A 23,771-nucleotide genomic window follows, 5' to 3' on the forward strand; every position below is an offset into this window, starting at 1 on the left:
ATGTTCCCTCCCAGAAAATGATGTCCTGGAGTCCAGTAAACGCATCACTGCTCGTAGTGCTCAGGAGCACGAGTATTTCAATATCTAGGTTTTGTACCCTAGCCTGTATATTGGCTATGGGGATAAAAAGATTATTGGCCTGTTGTAGCATAGCCTGCATCATCTCACTAATGAGTTTCTCTTTGGAGACTGGTAAAATAGATGGAAACCTGTATAAGTAACATGATCAAGTATACCATGTTTAAAAAAAATTTATTTTGCCACTTTTGCTAAGGATTTGCACCATTGGTGTAGCTGGATTGTGGTGGTTCTAGTTCTTGAAGACTATTGAACAAAACTTTATTTGGAAATTAAGCTGTTTACGATTGTCAAATATGACTGATCATTTTAAATTATTTGCCATCTATTGTTAGTAAACATCAATGTAGCAAAGAATAGATCCAAGCAAGAAAAAGAGAACACTTACTTTTTAAATCATTCCATTTGCCCACATCACTTCAATATACCTGTTTTTGAGACCTATAATATTCTCAATCGAGGATAAATTTGATTCTTCAGTATCCATACCTACTTTAGCCTTACACCTTCTCGAAGACCCTTGCTAGAAAATTTGCTCTGTAATTTTGGTCTCATTTACACATTTTGGCTTCAATTCAATTTCTTTATCATCACCAGACTGATCCTAAAAGGCCAGACCAACCTTAGCTTTTTGTCCTTTTCTCAAAGATATCTGTTCTGGAGATAGCTCTGTTCTTATACAATACTCACCTTTTGGCTCCATTTCACAATCTTTCTCAACGTTCGAATCATTTTCTGTTTTCATACAATTCTCAAGTGATGATATGTTTTGACACACCTTATCATCGACTGATGATTCAACAACACTAGACACTTCTAGTAGCTCTGCAAAAGACGCCAGTCAAATAACAATTTCCCCAACACAATAATTGTAATCTGGGTGCTCAATTAGCTCAATTGTAATCGCAGTGCTATTTTTTTTTATCAAAATTCAGTGACTACAAAAAAATAGAATGGGTGTGGATGGTTTCTAAGGTTGAAAAGGAGATGTCAATATGGTGTAATAGATGGTTATCATCAAGGGGGTAAGTTAGTGCTAGTGAAATCCCTACTTGAAGCCATCCCTATGTACTGAGTGTTTTTTCCTTTATTCCCAAACGGGTCCTGGAACAGGTAAGAAGACTTAGTTTCAGATTCCTATGGGCTGGGGACAAACAGAAAAAGAATATTCCTCAGGTCTCATGGAAAAAAACTATTGTTCCTAAAGAGCTGTGAGCATGGGACATTTAAAATCTCCATTGCTTGGAAAGAGCCCTGGCTGCTAAATATTTCTAGAGAATTATAGAAGGGAAGGGCTTATTGAGAAAGGTGGTGAGTTGGAAGTACATATAACCTCTGTCTACTAAGGATTGTATAAGATCTCCAAACAAATCCTACAATAAATCTTCAGTGATTTGGAAGGCGGTGGTGTTGGCTTTTCCGCTGATTGGAAGACAGTTGGTTTGAACTTTGGAAGGTTGGGGGTGGCAACAACACAAGTCAGGGGGATGATCCTTGGCTGCTTATAATCCATAATGCTTCTTTATATTCTCCCTTTGACATAAAATGCATGCTCCCATAGCCCAAACATGATAAGGCACTGATCTTGCCTTTCATCCACCACCTCAAAACATAGAATCCATTTTTTTTTCCTTTTTTGTTTTCGTTTCCATGCAATAACAGTACTTATTTTTCCACACAGGAAATGCTTGATGTGCCATTGTTATACATTTTTGGAGCTTTCATTCCGGAAACAATGATTGCAGTGCTTTATTATTTTGATCACAGCGTTGCATCCCAACTTGCCCAACAAAAGGAATTCAACTTAAGAAAACCTTCTTCATACCATTATGACTTACTTCTCTTAGGATTTTTGGTATGAAAATTACCTCAGTATATATATATTATTTAGAACTATGTTGTAATTTTTGTCAGAGTTCATGTTTAGGTTCAACTGTCACTGGCTACCCTATTCTGGAAGAGCTCTTGCTCTCCTAAAGACATCTTGATCTAACCCTTCATTCTTTGTTTTCACCTCCATAAACAATCTCTAGTGGATTCATAAATTTTCCTTTTATTGTGGCAGACTATTTTATGTGGCCTTGGTGGCATACCTCCTTCAAATGGTGTTATTCCTCAATCTCCCCTGCACATGAAAAGCTTAGCTACCCTCAAACATTAGATACCAATATATTGGAATTATCAATTGCAACTTCTCAGGGCAAAGACACAATTTAGACATTTATAGATGAGTAACTTACAAGTAATTTTGTTACAGTTGGTGCTTAGCAAGTTAGTGACAACAGTCCGGAAAAGTATGCAGAAAAATTCAGCCTTAGGGCAAGTATACAGAAACATGCAAGAAACCTATGAGCAAATGTAGACCCCACTGGTTTATTAGCCTCCAGTTGCCTTGGTAATGGTCTTATTTTTGAGTTTGGGTGTTTCATTTTATCTAATTTTCCTCTCCCATTATTTATTTTTCTTGTCATGTCCCAACCATTTGTGTAGGCACTTAAGGAATTGAAAGAGACCACAATTCAGTTGGCTGCAAGTATTGGGAATATGGATGCCCCAGTTGATGAATCAATTTTTAATGTTGACAAGGACGTGGATTACCTGCTTCCTGTTGAGGTGAAAGAATAGCAATTGAGTAATTTGTTGCAATCTCTGATGGTGGTTGACTGCCTTGCAGTAATGCCCATCATTAGAAAGATCCCAACTTCTGTGATTTGGGGTTACTTTGCCTTCATGGCCATAGAGAGTTTGCCAGGAAATCAATTTTGGGAAAGGATATTGTTTCTTTTCACTGCTCCAAGCCGTAGATACAAGTATGAACTTTATTCAAACTATAATGTGATTGAATTTAATGTTTGTAATATAGTTTTGAAAGCTGATCAATGTTGAATTGATGGTTATAGAGAACTTCAAGAGTATCATGCTACATTTCTTGAAACGGTGCCTTTCAAGACAATTGCCACTTTCACCATTTTCCAGACATGTTATTTGCTGGCATGTTTTGGTATCACATGGGTGCCTATAGATGGTGTTCTCTTCCCACTATTGATCATGTTGTAACTTGTTATTCCTAGCGAGGCAGTATACCCTTCCCAAGTTTTTCAAAGGAGCACATCTTCAAGAATTGGATGCAGTAGAGTATGAAGAAGCCCTTGGAATTCCATGCAATATAACAGTGAGTGCAAGACACATATCAAACAAATTTTAAAAATATTACTCAATTCTATTTCATAAGCCCTGCAGCATGAACAATAATAAATTGAACAGTAACATATATTGATTGCAGCAAGCTTGAATTCAGTGGTTTGGACTAGGAAGCATGGGGACGGGTGAAAATGATGGCGAAGTTTTGGAGGAGATGATTACACGAAGTCACGGTGAGGTCAAACACACATATAGTCCATGGATAACTAGCTCGAGTGATTGCACACCAATTCATGGATCTGAGTCTGCATTAAGTCCCAAAATTGTAGAATCTAAACAAATATATAGCCCCCGTATAAGTGAGATTAGACAGACACATAGCCCTCACAGAGGGGAAAAGCATTCGGGCATTCCCCTGGTTAGTCAAGGAAAAAATATGAGTCCAAGTGCATCTGGTTTGAGGCCACATAAACCAACTTCCAATTAGGTGCTTGGAGTCTAAATCCTCGACCAGTAATCTTTCCCTTCAGTGAGCATACCTTATGTTGAATAGTACATATTTTGTTGGCTTATCATTATTTAATCATTGTGCCATAAATCACCCAGTTGTATTTGGTGTGTCTTCACAAAGAACCTCTGTCCATCTTAGTGGACAGGGTAGACCATATAGTTTGTGTAAAAAATGTAATTGAAGTCGATCTTGAAGTATTTATGTTTTCTTGTAGCATGAAATCTATTATGTGAGTCTTGTGGTTCTGAAGACCCTGGGCATGCCAAATAATCATGGTGGTATTAAAGGGTCCTGTGAGTGGTTTGAGCTTCATAGAAAGTCTTCCTTCTTCTACCAGTTGGGTCTTAACCACAAAGTTTGCAGCCTTTAATGTTTCATTGAAATAAAAATGTGGAAATTAAACTTGAGAAATGAAAGGGAAATGGTAAGGCTTACAATATTAGAACTTCTGTAAATATTTAGCCATTACCTTTAAAAACTAACCAAGGGCAATGTCAAGTGATCAAGGATATGTTGAGATGGAAATATCTATTTTTCATGACACCAAAATATTTAGATAATGGAAATAAAGAATATGTGCATTCAAGTTAAATCAGATTTATCTTGAATGGTTGGGAAGATTTGTTATTATCTTTAATAATTTAAGTCTTGTAAAGCAAATTCAGATTCCACATTTTATTTTGACATATTTAATTTTCTTTGCAATCGTAAAACGTTACAAATTTTATTCAAAATATGTGCAGTTACTATTTCAATGTTATATATCCATGCTTTCAATGAAGTTCCTCCATGATTTATCTCTGGTCTGTGTGGTCAATGGCAACAAACTTGAAGAAAAACAAGGAATATGAAGCCTGTGTGTTACGTTAATTTATGAGCAGTTTTATGCTCTGCAGTATAATCTGTGAGAAAATTGGCTACAATATTCAATAGACAGGACATTATGAGTTTCTCAATTTGTGCTATTATATTTATGGATTTTCTAACCGATATCTTGAAAACACGGTGTGCACTTGCCAGCTATGCCTGAGTTTTGCAGCGGTTTGTTACTTTCAAGCCATGCCTAATGTCATATTGTTTGTTGCAACTTTAATGTAGAGAGCTAACCATGTTACAGGGAAAAGTGTCTATTTAGAACTGCTCTACCCCACTAAGGTGTGACAGCTGCCTTAGAAACAAACAGAGAAAAACCACTTTTGTATTTCCTTTATGAACTATAGATAGAGAGGAATAGAAAGAACCAACCTGTGTCTTGCGCTAATCCTTTGATCCAATCCCTCTCTTCTTTGACAGTCTCCAGCTACCTGCTCCCTTACTTGCCCAGCTTCACCAAGTACCTGTAAGATCACAGAATAAGAACACTATACAAAGACATGGATCTATATTCATAAACAACTTAGGATCAGATTTAAGTTAACCATACAAATGTAACAAGCATCAATGATACAAAAGCATGGAGGAAAAACTAAAATAGTTTTTATTGGTAAACAAGAAAAGATCCAGGAGGAGTTACAACCGGTGGTTCCTGGCCCAGCATCAACCTCCCAGCAAAGAAGCCCCTCTTCACCTCAAACAAAGCATAGATCACCCAATACTCTGATGTTTGCCTCAAAAACCAACAACAATTCCTTACAATATGCAAAATTCCAGCCTCTGGATCTCTGAGATGAGGGATCCATATATAGATATGTGTAAGGAGGATGAGTCAGCTTGTGATTTGATTAGTGTCTTCTCTCTGTCAGTTCTTGCTTCCACTTGGAGACTGAAGGCCTCTTACTCATCCTTGGTCGAATTTAGTGAGGCAAGTGTCACAGGAGAAGATTCTGGAAGCTTCCATTGCCTCTCCACCTCGCGGAATGACACTGCCATTTGTCATTTCTCACCCATCGCACCCCAAATAAGCGACTTTTGCAATGCAACACACCCTCACAGTGTATTTAGGTGCAATGCAATGCACCTAGCCAGTGGAGCAGCTGAAATGATCCTGTTTTGACTTATTCTGAGCAGTTTCTGGTGGAGAACTTCTGGGAGAAGCTGTAATCTGTTGACCTTGTTCCTTTAGGGGTTAGAACAACACTTTTAGGGACTTAGGAGCCCTTGGTTTATGGACATTTCATGCTTAGAGTTGTAAGGCACAAAAATGTCTATATCAAACCAGGAAGGTGTTGGGTCATTCATAGAGGATGCTTAGGCATGATTCCAGGCTTTTGAAAATAATTGTGATTTCGATCACTAGTCATAGCACTTGATAGAAAGTTGGGATATTCATGAGTGTGAATTTATGTTTGTATGTTTACATACTTTCTTATGAATTAACTAATGCTTAGTAGCAGTAGACATTGGACAAGTATATTTGTATACTTCTGTTTTAAACTGAAACAAATCCAGGGCTAAAAGGAATGGATTGATTGAACTAGTCATCCTTCTATATCTTTCCAACATAGGCTGGAGTAAACAGATTGTAATTTGGGTAATTTTTCTAACTGCAAATAGGAACATACTTGTGTATTGGCAGGGTGGTTATGAGGTCCCTAGAAGTGATGAATTTGATTTTATCTTGGTTTTTTATATAGTATTAGGTTTTTTCTCATGCTTTCTATGAATGACATGGGTGAATTTTATCCTACACCCACTAGGTTATCGATATGTAATTTCGGTAATTTTGATTTCAAAAGATATTTTAAAGAAATGCAATGATTTCATTTGTGTATCCAATAAACACAATATTCTAATGGAATTCTGCATTTATGGTTTATCTATACAGATTCCATGGAGAAGTATTAGTGGTGTGACATCAATTGTCCTCAAGCAGAGGCTTTAGTTTTACTCTTTTCTGGAAGCAAATACTTTCTTCCAACATTTTTGAGTTCCATGAAAAATTTGAAAGTCCTAATAGTATTCAATTATGGGTTAAAGATATCCACACTGAATGATCTATCGGCCTTATCTTCACTTAGTTTAAGAGTATTCACTTGGAGAGGCTGCATGTGCCCCCACTTCAAGAGCATAGTAAAGTCATGTAGAACTTAGAGAAGCTATCTTTAAGCTTTTAGTGAAGATTGGAAAAATTTCTGGGTTCAATAACACCCAGTCGAGCATTAATCTTTCAATAATGCTAGATTTTAACCTCAAGCATTTTTGTGATTTGGAGGAGATGCCCCCTCGTATTTGTGAAAATTTTTTCAGTTGTGAATTGGACTATTACTAACTGTCATTTTCTTCAAACGTTACCTGATGACTTGGGGAACCTCAACTCTTTAAGAATGTTAAGGAAGGAAAGAAAGTACATTATGCTAAGTTCTCTTACGATTTTAAAGTTTTTCTTGGATATCTACAACGTTTCAGGTAGGAAAGTACATTATGTTAATGAAAATATGTTTTGATAGAAAGGCCCAATTTCAAATTATAATGCTTTCAAAAAACATTTTATAACTGTAATGTTTCTAAAAGGAAAGCATATTTTTTCAATTTAAGTATCATGATCCCATATTCCAACTTATTTTTCAGTAACCCATTAGGCTTTGTAGCTTTGAATAAATCCATGTCTTTTGATAAGACCCTTCTCCAAATTAGAACGCAATTTCCTTTTGGCAATAACTACATACAATGTCTTGCTTTTGTTATTGAGAAAATAGAGGTTGTGAAACAAGCCTGTGCCATACAAGGACCTGATTCATTGATTATGTATCAATTATGGCTCTTGATGTAACAATGTCTTGATTTTTTTGCTTCAAAATAGAGGTTATGCTTTACTATTTCACAGAATTTCTTACAATCTTTCCATAAGTATTCATTTGTAATCTCAGTCACTGAGGGATGATAGTAATGACAAAGGTAATATTCAACGGTTTGAAGTTCCCCTCTTACTAAATATTTAAATATATCACCATATTTTAACTGTTAGTTAAAGGAATTGTATTTGATTTGTAGACAATTCATTGCTTGATTTATAGATTTTGATTTTTTCCCTTTTTTATTTTTTTCTCAGATTTGGTATGAGATATCTTCCAAGATTTGGGTTCCCTAGTTTCCCCACCATAGCTACGAGGTTCATATGCTATCATTAAATATTCTCGGAATGTTACAACTTTTCCAGTAAGTGTGCTTTGAAACATTGTTGTTTCTTTTCCATGGTGTTAATGCAAATAAGCACTGCAACTAGTGCCATTATTTAGATTAAGTGCTGAAATCTAGTTGGTATTGTAATGACGGAGTGATTTTTTTCTAGCTACTAAGGTCATATGCATTTTTATCTCTTATGTTGTCCTGAGATATTCAAATTCAGAATACGAATTGAGGTGTCGTTTCCACTATAGATTGCAGTCAGTTTCTTGAACATAATATATAGTAGATTATCGTTTACTAATCAGCTATGGATGTGATCCATCGCAGGAAAGGAAATTCAAAGTGACTTTGATTTCACATTGATTTGTCAAAACATCCACACAGGAAAGGAGATTCAAAGTGACACTAATTTCACACTGATTTTTCAAAATGGAGGCAAGAGAAAAGGAAACTTTGTATTCAACAATGCTCTTAATTTCATATGTACATGCACAGACATATTATTAGAAAATATTGAAGGGTTGCCTAAGTAATATTTTCCATTCCGCTACATTCTTTACAGCTTGTAAATAATAACTCGGAACAATTCATTACACTACTTGTTATTCTTTATTAATCAGTGGTTAAGATTTTGATATTGAATTGGCTAAGATTTTTCTTCCTTTTGTGAAATTGTGTGTTCTATAATGCTTCTTTTCCATTCACTATGTATAGCATATAAAGTGTGTCTAATGGAGTAGGAAGATTGGAAAGTCTTGTGATACTTGAGCTATGTTACAAGGGAGAAACCCAACAGGGCAGGGTAGGTGCATCCCCACAAAGGGGTCACAAATACCAAAGTTGGTATTGGCTAGTGCCTTGAGCTAGAAAATTTCCTTTACCTTTGTATTAACAGTGAATCTAGAGAGGATTCTAATATTATATTTATAAGATTTATATCAGTTAAGATTGATGAATAAAATTCATGAGACATGAGCTAGGATGTCCTTGCAAGGTGGTTGTTGATTATTAGAAGCTATGATGGCCATTATGTCAGGCCAGGTGGTCGCACTCCCTTGATCGTGAGCACGATTGTGATCAAGATGGAAGACTTCATAGTCTAGATTGATTGTTTAGTAGTGATAGTTAGTGGGCTCATTCACAAAAGCTTCTATTTCACTAATCCTTTTCATAGAGTTGTCAGATTCAATTTCTAAAGGTTTTAATACACTATAGAGTTGAGTTCTGAGAGAGTTGTGATTCATAGTGTTAAGTATAGTAGCTATGACACGTGAATGAAGACAAGCATAATAGAGGTATCAGACTCTGTTATAGGCTTACCTGCATATTATAAGGGACTTGTTTGGCGTTTTTATAATTTTATAAACAAGTTCCATGTCGTGGAAATGTGAAAAAAAAACAGTGATATTGCCACTATGTGGCTCTTGTCGTATATGGTTTTATACTTTTTCAAAAAATTCTCCAAGAGTTCACAATGCTAAGGTTCACTAGGACTTTACAAAGTTTTATTATCTAGTGAAAGACTTGCCAAGATCTTACAAGATTTTTTAATTGAGTAAAATATTCGCCATGCCTGGTGAGAGATTCACCAAAAAATTATATATACATATTATATTATTGATAAAATCGCCTTCCATTTTTCCTATATACCATGGAGATTCGCCCATTTATTATACATATAAATTTAGGGGGGGTTCTAAAAGTTTTCCCTGGAAAACGCTATAAACGATGAGCTCGATGTCCAAAATAGACTTCCTCTTATCAAGTAAAATTATCCGTTTTTGATAATTATAGTCTTCATTGTGATCAATAGTCTTCATTTTGGTCAATATCAAACTATTTTCTTCTACTATTCTTATTGTCACCACTGTTAGTTTAGCCATATTTTCATATTGATTATATGAAAGGGGTAGCTGAAATCGTAAAACATTCGAATATTTAATTCAAGTTATTGTATTAAACATCATATCTTCTCTCTCTCTTTCTCTCCAATATTAATAGGTTGAATTACTATAACACACAAATCAATGCACATTCAAGTCAAGAATTTTTTTATACTTACACTGAAATCAATGCACACTGTTAATCCAATCACTTTAAACTTAATGTACCATCATACATATGGTTACATAAAATTAAAAATAAGCATATACACTGAAATCAATTCATTCAATGCAATCAATCAGATATGAATAGAAGAAAAATTCTACAATGAAATCAATGAATCTAATACAAGATATCAAATAGGATTAGCAAACAACATCTACACTAAAAAGCAATTCATGTAATGCAAGCAATAAAATAGCACTATAAATCAACATCTACTCTAAAATAAATGCATCTAGTGAAAGAAATCAAATATAATTATAAATACACATCTACGTTGAAATCAATGCATCTAGTGCAAGCAATCAAATAGAATTATAAATCAACATCTACACTAAAACCAATGCATCTTGTTCGAGCAATCACATAGAGTTAGAAAGAATCTAGATTGAAATCAGTGCATCTAATACAAGCAATAAAATATGACTATAAATCAACATCTACACTGAAATTAATGCATCAAGTGAAAGAAATCATATATCATTAGAAATCATCATCTACACTAAAATCAAGTCACCTAGTGCAAGAAATATTATAGGATTAGATATCACCATCTACACTAAAATCAATGCATATAGTGCAAGAAATGTTCTTCCCTCTCTCCCCCTCCATCAATATTTATTTCTCCCTCTATCTCTCATGCTTTATCTCTCTATCTCAAATCGAAACATATACACATTCTCTCCATCTCTCGCACGTCACTCCATATCTCTCTCTCTACTTTTCTCTCTCTGTGTCTTTCTTCTTCTCTCCCCCACTCCCCTTCCAACTCAAACTCTTTGTCCCTCCCTCTATCCTCCTCACTCTACCCCCCTCTCTCCCCCCTCTCTCCTCCTCTCTCTAAAGTCCTCTTTCTCCCTTTCTCTCCTACCTCCCTCTCTCGCCCCCCATCTCTCTCTCTATGTTAGGTCCCTATAATACTAGTGATTCCCCCATTACTATTGTTGTTGTATCCATTATTATTATTGTTGTGCCCCTAATTTCCCCATATTGTTATTAGTGTGCCCCATAGAATCCCATTATTGTTAATTTTGTGCCTTTATATTATTATTGTTAGGTTAGCTTTGGTTATATTGTGACCCCTTAGACTCCTATATATAGAAAGCAGGTTTTGTCATTTGAATCATCCAAGAATTTTTCATTTGTGTAATGTAAAGTAGGTTTCCCCTCGAACAGGCTTATTTCTAATGTGTTCATCTATATTTTCTATCTTTTGGTGAGATGGTTGCATAACATTTAGTATCAGAGCTCTGGATTCTAGGGTTTCGCTGCTCCAAACCAGTCATCATGGAATTTTCGCTATAACTTTTTTTCTGCGACGTTTTAGAAGCTTAAAAAAAAACCATTTGAGATGAAATCTCTCTAAACCTCAGGCCCAAATTTCGGATCTTGTCTCGCTGTATTTTTGGAGATATAATCTGAGGAATTAGGGTTTTTGGAGACCCCAAATTACATTCCAAATAGGTGACCTTGGGAAAACTGTCATAACTTTCGCTTTGAGCATCAAATTGAATTTTCGTAAGAAGTTACAGAAAGAGGGTAGACTGTAGTTGTTTTGAGTATAATTTTTAGAACCTAAGGTTGAAACAGTGACCCACGGCACATCGTACAAGTTCTCTCTACTGAACAAGTATATACTCAGGTCATCGTGGGACATTTGGCATAACTCTTCATTGGAGAATCCAATCTTGATTAGACATGCGAGGTTAGAAAGATTAATCAGAGGGTTACTGCAGGAAGAAATTTCAGACCTTGGAGATCCAAAATTACATAGATACATTAGATTCAATATCGAGCTCCTACAAAGTGAAAAAAGGTGTGCAATTTTTTTTAAATATTTGCATAAGCTTGGATTGAAAAATTAGGTTGAAGGAATTCAAAGGACATAGTGAAACATTATTATGAGTAATTAATGCCCCAAAGAAAGAAAATGGAAACACCTAGTAAGCAACCTGAAAGCTCTAGCATGAATCATGAAGAAGAGGAAGAAATGCAACATGATATATCAAAATTACGAGACCAAGTGTAACAAATTTCACTAGCACGAAAAGTAACAGAAGCTAAGATGGATGGTTTAAAGAAAGACATAGAAGCTAAGATGTATGGCGTGGAAGCTAAGATGGATGTTTTAAAGAAAGGCGTAGAAGCTAAGATGAATGACGTGGAAGCCAAGATGGAAGCTAAGATGGATGGCGTGGAAGCGAAGATGGATGATTTAAAGAAAAGCATGGAAGATTTGAAGATAGATTTGACAAATTTTCTTGATGCAGGAGCATGAGGCTTAAATGCAAAAGGCTTCGAACTTATTCCAAAAATAGAAAAAAAGTTTACAAGGAAAGGAGTGGGGTCCTTTCGCTGTCAATCTACAAAGCTTTCTAGTTAAGATTTGAACTAGAATCTAGGATTTGGGTTATCATGTAATAAATTCAAGTATTTAGATGTAGTGGAGATTCTCGAGCAGAATATTATGCAGATTAGATAAGATTAGTTAATTCAATCCTTTGATTTAGGATCTGGTTGTTAAATGAAGCAGTACTTATGTAAGTCCCAGATCATTGTAAGGGGATTTTGACTGGTTTGGCTTGTTTTTCCATATAAGATTTAGTTGTAGAAATTATATCTCTTTCTATTTCCATGTATATTTGTTCAATCCTGGAGGTGTTGCATCCCTCTTTAATATCGTTGTGTATTATTGAAATTCCAGTTTATCCCTGAAAACAAAGAGTTTTGTGTGATCGCATTTAATCACTTTTCGCTGTTTATTACCAACTGCGGGGTTTGAAAGCATACGGATTCCTTGATCGATTTGAAATGCCGCAATCATTCCTGACCATTTATTTCATTTTCAATGCCTTACGTCACAATCAACAGCGGGGGTTGGCCCTGGATTTGACTCATGTGTTAATAGAAGTCCCGCGAGCAGTAGGATCTAATAGCCACTATTATCCGATGGATATCGGGCTTAAAAATGAACGAAAGTTAATCTAGGTGCCAGACCCGAACTTTTATAAATTGAGAAATTATAAACCTCACCGGCTCCGTGAGGGTGGATAATCATCACGCAGATTCCTGTGCGATATCACAGTGATCGTTGGATCACTGAAGACTGCTGACCGTTAGATAAATCTCGCATCGCATCGGTCATAAGTAAATGAACCTTGCCCTGAGGAACTTTCATTTTCGATTTGCGATTTTTTTAAGAACTTGTAAGGAACTTGTAGTTGGGGGGAAATTAAGCAGTTTTTCTAATTTAGCAAAATAGATAACTTTGGCGGTAGATGACTGATACTCCGCAGGAAACCCAAGAGGAGATTCAGCCTGAACTAGCAGAAATTGTTTCCAGTTTTGAACGATTGTCACTAACACTTGCACCCAGGCCTCCATTTGTGGTATCAAAGCAGCTTAAAGGAACTGAATAGGATCTCAAGGATCAAAGAAAGAAATCCACCATGGCTTTCAAAGTTGGAAGAGGACGTGGTAGAAGAGGAAGAGCTGTTGCAAATGCTGAAGTGATGGAAGCTATGAAACAGATGGAAGCTAGATTAGAAGCAATAGAAACAGGGAGAGGTGCAGATGCTGGAGATATCAGAGAGCTTGAAGGTGAATCTGTAGAAGAGGAGGAACCTGTAGAAGTTACTCCTGAGATGAGATTTTTTAATTAAGTGTTGAGATCCACATCTAGACCCAGAACTGAGGTTTTAATTTATGTAGGAGGATTAAATCCCGAGGAGCTGATAGACTAAACTAATGACATGGAGAAATTCTTTGATTATGAAGAAACAGAGGATGAAAAGAAGGTGAAGTTTGTTGTCACAAAGTTGAAAGGACATGCAGCACTTTGGTGGGATGGAGTGCTAGAAAAAAGAAGAAGACTTGGCAAACAACCAATTAAGAATTGGAACAGGATGGTGGCAAAACTGAAAAGTAAGTTTCTGCCAAGTGACTATCAGCAAACATTATTTAGACATACGCAGAATCTTAGACAGAGGTCTATGACAATAAAGGAATACACAGAGGAATTCTACAAAGTGAGTATAAGAGCAGGACAAATCCAAGATACATATGAGAAGGTTGTTAGATATGTGAATGGTCTTAGAATGGACATTCAAGATGAGATAAGTGTACTGTCTCCTAAAACAGTAGAATAAGCTTATTATATGGTGTTGGGGGATGAAGAAAAACTCATGAGGAAGCAGTCTGGCAGAAATAGAGGTACTTTCTAAGGAAGGGGAAGACAAGGTGGTAGAGGAAGATCTACAGCACTTGGAGATGGAGCTATTAGAAGCTCAAGTAAGCATGCACCCACAGGAGGTGATGCAAGTGGCGGAGGGAGTTTTTCCAGAGGATGAGGAGGCAGAGGTAGAGGAAGAGAAGTTAGATGTCAAATATGTAACAAGCTGGGACATAGAGCTTATGAGTGCCTAGAAAATGCAGGAACACCTCAGAGAAATGTAATTGTTGCTCATATTGAAGAGGAATCAACAACGATGACAGAAGAAGAAAATGTACCAGAGAAAGGAGAATCTTTGGTAGTTAACAAAGTATTGCTAAAGCTAGCAAAAGAAGTTGTTGCACCAACACAAAGGAATACTTTGTTTAGGACTGTGTGGAAGGTTCAAGGAAAATGCTATCAGATGATAATTGATAGTGGCAAAACTAATAATTTGGTCTCTAGAGAAGTGGTGGATATGTTGAAATTGAGGACAAAGAAACATCCAACACCTTACAAGGTGTCAGGGCTACAAAAGGGACATCAGTTCTTAGTAAATGAACAATGTGAAGTAGATTTGCAGTTGGGAAAGTATAAAGATAAAATTTTGTGTGATGTAATGCCTATGGATGTGTGTCATATATTTTTGGGTAGACCATGGCAGTATGACAGAGGAGCTATGCACGATGGAAAGAAGAACACCTACAAATTCAGCAAAGATGGTGTCCATCATACATTGCTGCCAATAGAAGAAGAAGATACATCGAAGAAACATGAACCAAAGACCCTTTTCTGAGTGGAAGGGAGTACTTGCAGTAGATGGAAGAAACTGAGGTGAATTTTGCGTTGGTTTGCAAACCTAAGGTAATAATTACTTCCACAAAAGTTTCCGTTTTACCAATTGAAATTCAAGAGATGCTGGACAGTTATTGTGATATCATTGTAGATGATTTTCCTAATGAGTTACCACCCATTAGAAAAAGCAGTCATCACATATATTTGATTCCAGGAGCAAATCTACCAAATAAAGAAGCTTACAGGATGACTCCCAAAGAGAATGAAGAAATCAAAAAATAGGTTCAGGAACTGTTAGACAAGGGACTGGTTAGAGAGAGTTTGAGTCCTTGCGCAGTGCAAACAGTGTTGAGCCCAAAGAAGGATGGAGGCTGGAGAATGTGAACTGACTCGAGAGAAATCAATAAGATAACAATCAAGTACACATTTCCTTTACCTAGAATGGAAGATTTGATGGATTGTTTAAGTGGACCTAGATATTTTACAAAGTTAGATTTAAAAAGTGGTTATCAGCAAACCAGAATTAGAGGGGGAGATGAGTGGAAAACTGCTTTTAAAACCAATGAAGGATTATATGAGTGGATAGTAATGCCTTTTGGATTGTCGAATGCCCCTAGTATGTTCATGAGGCTTATGAATGAAGTTCTGAAGGAATTTATTGGTAAATTTGTAATAGTATATCTGGACGATTTATTAGTTTACAACAGATCTAAGGAGGAACATGTGAGACATCTGAATTATGTCTTACAGAGGCTACACCAAGAAAAATTACTATTAAATTTGAAGAAATGTTCATTCATGAAGGAGGAGTTGGTGTATTTGGGCTTTGTTTTTTCTGTTGAAGGGTTAATGATGGATCCAGAGAAGATCAAGGCTATCATGGAGTGGCCTTCACCAAAAAGTGTCTTGGAGTTAATATGTTTTCATGGTCTTGCTAGTTTTTACAGGAAATTCATAAGGAATTTTAGTAAGATTAATGCTTCAATTATTGACACAATAAAGAAGGAAAGACAACCATTTAAATGGATTGCTTAAGCAGAAAAGAAATTCCAGCTGTTGAAGAGAAAGATTACTGAGAAACCTATTTTGATTTTTCCTAATTTTAATAAACATTTTCAAGTGAAGTGTGATGCTAGTGGAGAAGCCATTGGAGTTGTTTTGAGTCAGGAGGACAAGGCTTTTTCTTATTTCAGTGAGAAACTGAATGAATCAAAGAAGAAATATTCTTCTTATGATAAAATTTTTTATGTAGTGGTGTAGTCTTTGAAGAAGTGGAGACATTACCTGATGTCCAAGGAGTTTATACTGTATTCAGATAACCATGCATTACAGTACATTATGAAACAACCAAAGCTTAACCAGAAGCATGCTAAATGGGTAGAATACCTGCAAAGTTTTAATTTGTATTAAAACATATAACTGGTCAATCGAACAAAGCAGCAGATGAATTAAGTAGAAAAAGCATTTTAGTTCAAGAAAGTCAAATGTTGTGGTTGACAGATTTTAAAAAATGGCACATTTTATTCCATGTTATAAAACCAGTGATGCTACTCACATTGCTAATCTGTTTTTTAAAGAGATTGTAAGATTGCATGGGTTACCTAAGAGTATTCTTTCATACAAAGACTCCAAATTTGTTGGACATTTTTGGAGGAGATTGTGGAAGAAGCTTGGAACTAAACTGAGTTTTAGTTCTGCTTATCATCCTCAGATGGATGGACAGACTGAAGTTGTAAACAGAAGCTTGGGTAATCTTTTGAGAAGTCTTACAGGTGAACATACAAAACAATGGGATCAAGTATTGGCACAGGCTGAATATGCATATAATAACTCTCCTAATAGGAGTATAGGGCAGAGTCCATTCCATATAGTTTATGGAATGCACCCAAGGGGAGTGTCTGAATTAAGAAATCTAGGAAAAGATGGGATGAGAAGTGCTGAAGGGGAAGATTTTGCTTCGGAGATGCAGGAAATACATGAACCGGTAAAACAATAGTTATAGGACAACAACATAAAGTACAAGAGCAGAGAAGACTTGAGGAGAAGAGAAGTTAACTTTGAAGTTGGAGATTTGGTTTTAGCCCACCTAAGGAAGGAAAGATTTCCAAAAAGAGAGTATAACAAATTAAAGTTCAAGAAAATTGGACCATGCAGAGTATTGAGGAAATTTTCTACAAATGCATATGAAATTGAATTACACCCTGATATTGGAATATCTCCAATTTTCAATGTTGCTCACTTGTACAGGTATGAAGGTGAAAATGCAGATGACATAGCAGAAGACCAAGAGAAACAAGAAATTGATTGGGTAAAACAGTTACCTACAGCAAAGGAATTGCAGCCAGAGAGGATTCTGGACAAGAAATTATTGAAGAAGACAAGGGGACAGGAGTATTTTCAGTATTTGGTCAAGTGGAAAGATCAACCAATTGTTGATTCTACTTGGGTGACAGATGCTATGCTAAAAACATTGGGCAGTTTTGTAGAAGAGCTCATGGACAAGAGCCCATGAAGAACTTTTTCCTCAGAAGTCTGATGCAAGAGCATGAGGCTTAAATGCAAAAGGCTTCGAACTTATTCCAAAAATACAAAAGAAGTTTACAAGCAGAGGAGTGGGGTCCTTTAGCTGTCAATTTACAAAGCTTTCTAGTTAGGATATGAACTAGAATCTAGGATTTGGGTTATCATGTAATAAATTCAAGTAGTTAGATGTAGTGGAGATTCTCGAGGAGAATATTATGTAGATTAGATAGGATTAGTTAATTCAATCCTTTGATTTAGGATCTTTTTGTTAAATGAACCAGTACTTATGTAAGTTTTGGATCATTATAAGGGGATTTTGACTAGTTTGGCTTATTTTTCCATATAAGATTTAGTTGCAGAAATTATATCTCTATGTATTTCCGTGTATATTTTGTCAATCCCGGAGGTGTTGCATCCCTCTGTAATATCACTGTGTATTATTGAAATTCTGAGGCTCCCAAGGCAGATGGTAGGGGTGAAAACCTCATTGAGACTTCCCTGCTGTCTTTCTGAAAATGTTTGAAATAAAAAAAGACCCTTGGGTGAAAACCTCTCTGAGGCACTCAAGGCAAATGGTAAGGGTGAAAACCTCACGGAGGTGCCCCTTCTGTCTTTCAAAAAACAAAAAAAAAACAAAAGAAAGAAAAGATAAAAAAATGAACAAAGAAACAGGGAAAACAGGTTCAAGATTTGACAATTCATGTAGGTTGCAGGTATTCCATGCAGGAAAAGAGGTCCCTCAACTCAAGGACAAGGGTCCCTAATATGCTACCAGGTGACCTCACCAGCACTCCCTCCAGAAACACTCATCTCTTCCAAGGTCTGGGCATGATTTGATCACAGTTTAGCCTTCTACAGGAAGCTACAGGACTTTCTACAAAAAGTTCTATATTTCTACAGGAAACTTCCTGTAGAATCTTTGGATGGCCCAGGACCGACTGTGTGGGAGGATTTGAAGCCCGAGGTCCAATACGGAGGCATGCAAGCCAATGTTTTTCTCCGTCACCCACTGCTGTCACCTCCTTCTACCACCCCTGTTGCCATGCAATGGAAATACCTGCACAGTCAAATCAGAACGTTGGATTCTCATAAGAAACAATTCTCAAATGGAATAAAGTATGCAGAGGCCCCATGCGCTACTTATCAAAGCCATTTGAGGACCCTGCGACTGTGACCATGATGCCACCGTTTCCACCATTTCGGAATGCACCCGAGGAGGAGAAACGACTACAGGAATCCTGTAGCAGTTGATCCGGCTAGAGCGTACACCATGAAGGCACCTGCAACACATAGAGCGGGCACATGCACCATCCGCAACCAGGTAACAAGTCTCGTAACCAGCAGCAGTCGGCAAGAAGGAACCCCCGTGCTTGTGCATGAAGCAGCAGCAAGCGGATCCGTCACCCTCGTCCTGAAGCCTGAAAATAACGTCGCGGCCGCACAGGTAAGTGCCTCACCCTTTTTCGTCAAATTACATGAACAATGCTCTAAAATGTGTGCGAGTATGAAAATGAATGGGTTGAGCCAGTCGGGTAGCCATTCAACTGGCCACCACGACCAGTCCGATGGTCTCGTCAGATTCGGAAAGTGTTGGTTGTGTCAAGCAAGACAGGAAATGGACACGTGGGAAGCGTCCAGTTCAGGAGAAGTGGCGATCTAACAGAAATGGCGGCAGTAGATATGCAGGGAATTATGCGGCGGTCAGGTAGACTTACAGTGGAATGATAATAGGTGACGTCGTCCAACGGTCCGGCAGGGACAGCTCACCCCCGCGCCACGAGTTCCGCAGCGATTCAAATCCAACGGCTAGATCATGTATGGCACTCCACTCATTTATCATCAACCGCTTTGCAATCGAGTAAGCGTCCGAAATTCCCTAAAGCCTATTACTCCGAGTCCTCGGCTTGTTCAAACATCTGGTGGCTGCACAGAAGGCCCAGAACCACTAACGCGCTCTCCAGAACCCGTGCGCGACTTCTACAGGAAGCTGCGCTACAGGAAGCTCACCACTACGGAGGAAATCAATCTATTCACGTCAAAGGTGGCGAATTGGAAGAGGTAAGCCTAAACCTGATCCTCCCATGAAATTGGTTTGAAGGGTGGGGAAGTCGACGTCCTAAAAAAGTAGAACTACAGTTTGCGAATAAATTTGCAAGCGTCGTCTTCCTTCTGCATGAGAATTGTCGTCGTAGTGTATATGCAGGGTTTTCTACAGGATTTGGTTCGTAATTGAGCCCCTGTCAAGGCTCACCTGTAGATAGCCGAGAATTCACGAACTATGTGCTTGACAGAGGTGTAATTCTGCGCTCTGTCTAAGGAAATCCCAAAGGCTCATCTTTTGATACGTGCCAGCCACCTCTGGCTAACACAACAAGCTTTCACCATGTCGGGTGGTTTCATTAGGAAAGAACCGACAGACTCAAAGAAGCTACGGGAAAACCCTGAGGTGGTAGACCTATTTTCTCATGCACGATGGGTGTCGTTCTGCGACAAGCTTCAAGGTTACAATGACGAGGTGGCAGAGGAATTCCTGCGAGCTTTGAATCCAAAATCAAAAATGTTGGCCGTTGTCAATTTCAGGGGTTTGAATCTCAGACTCACCCCATAGTTCATCAGCAGAGTCACTGATCTCCCGATGTGGGTACCGTGGGATAAGGAGGAGAGAAAACTAGGCCAGAAGGCTAAGAAGGAGTTCTTTCTACCGGAGGAGCAATTCTCAGAGGATAAGAACGGGGTTCGCAGAGCTAGCCTACAGCCGCTCTGGAGTGAGGTCAGCCTCCAAATTATGAAATATATCACGTGCGAAGGACGATTTAGCATCGTATATGGGTACCATTTCCGGCTGCTCACAGAACTTACGCACCAAATGGACCTACCTTCAGAAAAAAAGCTAAGTATTCCTTACTTCCTCGTGCAGTCCATGACTGAATGTGCCACCAAATTACGAGAGGGCACGCCAGACAAGGTAGCCCATCATGGGCTCATTAAGCCCCTCGTGGAGGATTCACTCCACATGTACACCGTCCCTCTCTCAAAATGTTGGCCGAGGAGCTCACCTCCTCTAGCAGTGAGGCGAAGGAACCAATACAAACAGAGAAGAAAGGAAAAGGCCAAGAAACCATGGCCAAAGCACCAAAGAAAGAACAAAAGGGGAAACAAGAGAAACACCAGGTTGCCGAAACAGAGGATGACAAACCCACACTGACACCCAAGGAGAAAAGGTTACAGAGTAGGGTGGAAAGGACTGAACAAGTCCACGTCAGTGAAGTCACCTCGAAGGCAGCCTCAGCAAAGTCAAAAGACAAAGCACCCTCAGCCAAACAGGCTAAAACGGTGCCACCTGTTTCTACAGGAAAATCAAAAACGGCTTCTACAGGAAGCCATAAATCAGCCGCTACAGGGCTTTCTACAGGAAGTCCTGAGAAAGGAAAATAGAAGGAGAAGATAGCCGAAATCCTTGCAAGGGAGGTAGCAGCCGTGCTGGCCACCCTTAGTACCCCTCCCAAGCCGAAGGAAAAACGAAAGAGGGAGATCCCTCTGTATTTCAAAGTCAGGAGAAGTGTGAGAAGCAAAACAGGTAGGCCCCAACCTCCATCGAACAGCCCAATTACCATAGAAGACACCCCTACCTCGCCAAGGGAGAGGTCCCCCTCAAAAATATCAGTCACGTATGAGCGGGGGAGCTCGAAGACAACTGCCTGGAAGGAGAGAATGGACAGGTTGGCTTCAAAAACCCCGCTACAGGATGTTGAGGCTGTTCTATAGGAAACATTGGCCAGGCTCAAGGAGACCGAAAGAATGGAGGGAGAGGCAGCCACATCACCACTTAGGGAAGACGGAGTAGAGCCACCGAGGGAAGAAGAGGTAGAGCATATTCCGGAACCTAGTCCCCAGCCAAGCTTGAGCTCGTATTATAACTTTTTGGAGGCTGGAAAAATTATTCCACAGAAATTCACAGTGTCGCTTTTCATTGCGTTGGAGGAAGAAAGAGTGAGAACCCACACATGGATGAAGATAGCTAAATCTAAAGGAGTGGCAGATATAGGCCCCTTGGAGGAACAACTCAAGGAGGCACGAAGAGAATTAGCTATGGCCAAACATGTGGGAAACTGCCAACGGGTATTCCTACAGGAAGAGAATGAGAAACTCAAACTGCAGCTACAGGAACAGAGGAAAGAAAGGGGCACATCATCAGGGGACACTACAGCAGAACCTCAAGGCAAAGAAGGACTGCAAGTTGGTCTTGGGAAGCTAACCTCGCATCTACAGGAAAGGGAACTACAAGCGAAAATCGAGATACAAGCTCTCAAACAGCAGTTGCAGCAAAAAGAGGCACAACTGGCCTACATGGCCAGTTGGGCCATGGATGCTCTACAATGTAGACAACCGGCCAAATCTTATGGCCTATACCTATGGGACCAGTGGCTGCAATTCCAAATTAATGCATTGGCACAGAGGGGTATCTCCCAAATCCAAGACCCCCAGCAGTTCACAGAGTTATGCAACAACAGTTCATCAGAGGACAAGGCCAAGCTATCAGAGTTCTATCTCCATAATTTGTCCCTTCCTAATGTGACTTCATGGGATCCCAACACAGTCGTAGGAGATATGAAGTTGATGGCATTTGCCTCATGGTTGAACCATGAAGAAAAGAGAGCAGCAGAGGTCTAAGAGGTCATGAACCGAGAGTTACATGAGCTACTGCTGATTAGAGTAGAGCCAGTGGATCCCACTACCTTGATATCGACCCACCAACACTTAGCCGCCAACCCTCAAGCTTTATTGAAATACATGGATCAGCAGGCTCAGGCTATAGCACATTTCGAGGATATGGAGCGACTATTAGGGGACAATTGTGTTCATGCTTGCAACCGCCGATGGAACACATTGTCCCACAGCCTCAAAATCAGGGAATATCACACTCCAACTCGAGTGAGGGAAGCTCTAGTACAGGTCCCCCTCTACAAGAAGTCCATATAGAACCTCCAATCCAGCTGGATTGGCCTCAAGCTAAGCCCACCTTTTCTTTCAGGATTGATGGAAGGCAGCACAGAAAAAGAAGAGCATAAGCAGTGGCAAGAGGTGGAAAGGAAGGTAGGGTTCCATGCCAGTGAGGAGGATACTACTTCAGAAGCCTGGGATGTGAGAGTGGCGGTGAAAGCAATGAAGGACGAGGAGCTGGATTAGTTGCTCAGGGATGAGCAATCATTTTAGCTGGGGGGTGATGATGAGCCCCAAATTTGGTAACATTTTGGGCTCATTTCGCCTAACCACCCTTGCTCAATCCTTCATTTTCCATAACTTATGCATCATTTTTTAGTATGTTTATGTCATTTGTATGAATAAGGGCAGTCACTATTCCTAGGTGGCTAACACGTGCTCATTTCAGGTTTTTTGACACATCTTGGAGCAAAACCGAGCAGATAAGGGCTAGGAGAACGCCAAGATGGGGTTGAGGATTCGTAGGAGGGTTGTCCACGGCATTAAATAGCCTTCCTTGGGATCTTCACCCCCAACTCTGAGCTCCAAAAGCCACCACAACCGGATCTAGAAGGTAGCCAAACAGATTTTGTGGAAGCAGCTGTTCACTCCCAGTTTGGTCAGCCAAGTCCCATAGATTTAGGAGGCCAGCTTGGGGCCTCGTGATGTATAAATGATAAGGCTTCAGCCTTCGAAAAGGACTTTTTGAAAAATTGTTGCACATTCTGCAGTACGAGCTGCCAGCTCTGTTTTTGCTCTTTTGTAGCCATCATTGGCATACCTCTTGACTTATGATTATTATTTTTTAATGAGAAGCATTCAGATTTGATCTCAGCTCTGAGTTTCTAGAGGAGCCATAGCTCTCGGGGTTGGGCCCAACCTGAGAGCCTAGGGCCTCCTTCTTTTGTATTGATATCTTTTCTTTCAGCAATATGGTTTTCTTTACATGCATTTGAAACGCAGTTTGTTGAGTTAGATTTCGTGGTGTGGTTAAGTAGGTCATTGTTAGAAGATAGAGTTGCTTCAAATTTCTAGAATAGAGTAAAGAGATTAGAATTGATAAGAGTTCCATAAAAGGGTTGCCTGCACTCTCATTTTCACCTCTTCCTAGGGGCTGGAATTGCAGACAGTGCTACCCAACAAAAACACTAGTTTGCGTACTCATGCAATCTTTGGTGCAATGTTTTCATTTGTAAAAGTTATCCATGCGCTCAGACCTCTTGGAATGTTTCTTTGCTTCAGTACCATACATGGTTCTCTTTAGAAATAACGTTGTTGTTCATCGGTTTCATTAACAGTTAGGATATATTAGTAATATTTTGATTATGTTTAGGACGTGGATGATTTGGTTCAGTTTACACT

The 23,771-nt window shown here is 38.7% G+C and overlaps 1 pseudogene; it reads left to right on the forward strand.

The window, feature by feature from the left end:
* LOC149156393 (boron transporter 1-like) overlaps nucleotides 1-13,563 on the forward strand; it is a 27,891-nt pseudogene extending 14,328 nt beyond the window's left edge.
* Nucleotides 13,564-23,771: the final 10,208 nt, after the last annotated feature.

The sequence above is a fragment of the Pinus tabuliformis genome, chromosome 9 (assembly GCF_031772625.1).
Source record: "Pinus tabuliformis cultivar Carrire ecotype Pingquan chromosome 9, CPIR1, whole genome shotgun sequence".
In the NCBI taxonomy this organism is placed as follows: domain Eukaryota; kingdom Viridiplantae; phylum Streptophyta; class Pinopsida; order Pinales; family Pinaceae; genus Pinus; species Pinus tabuliformis.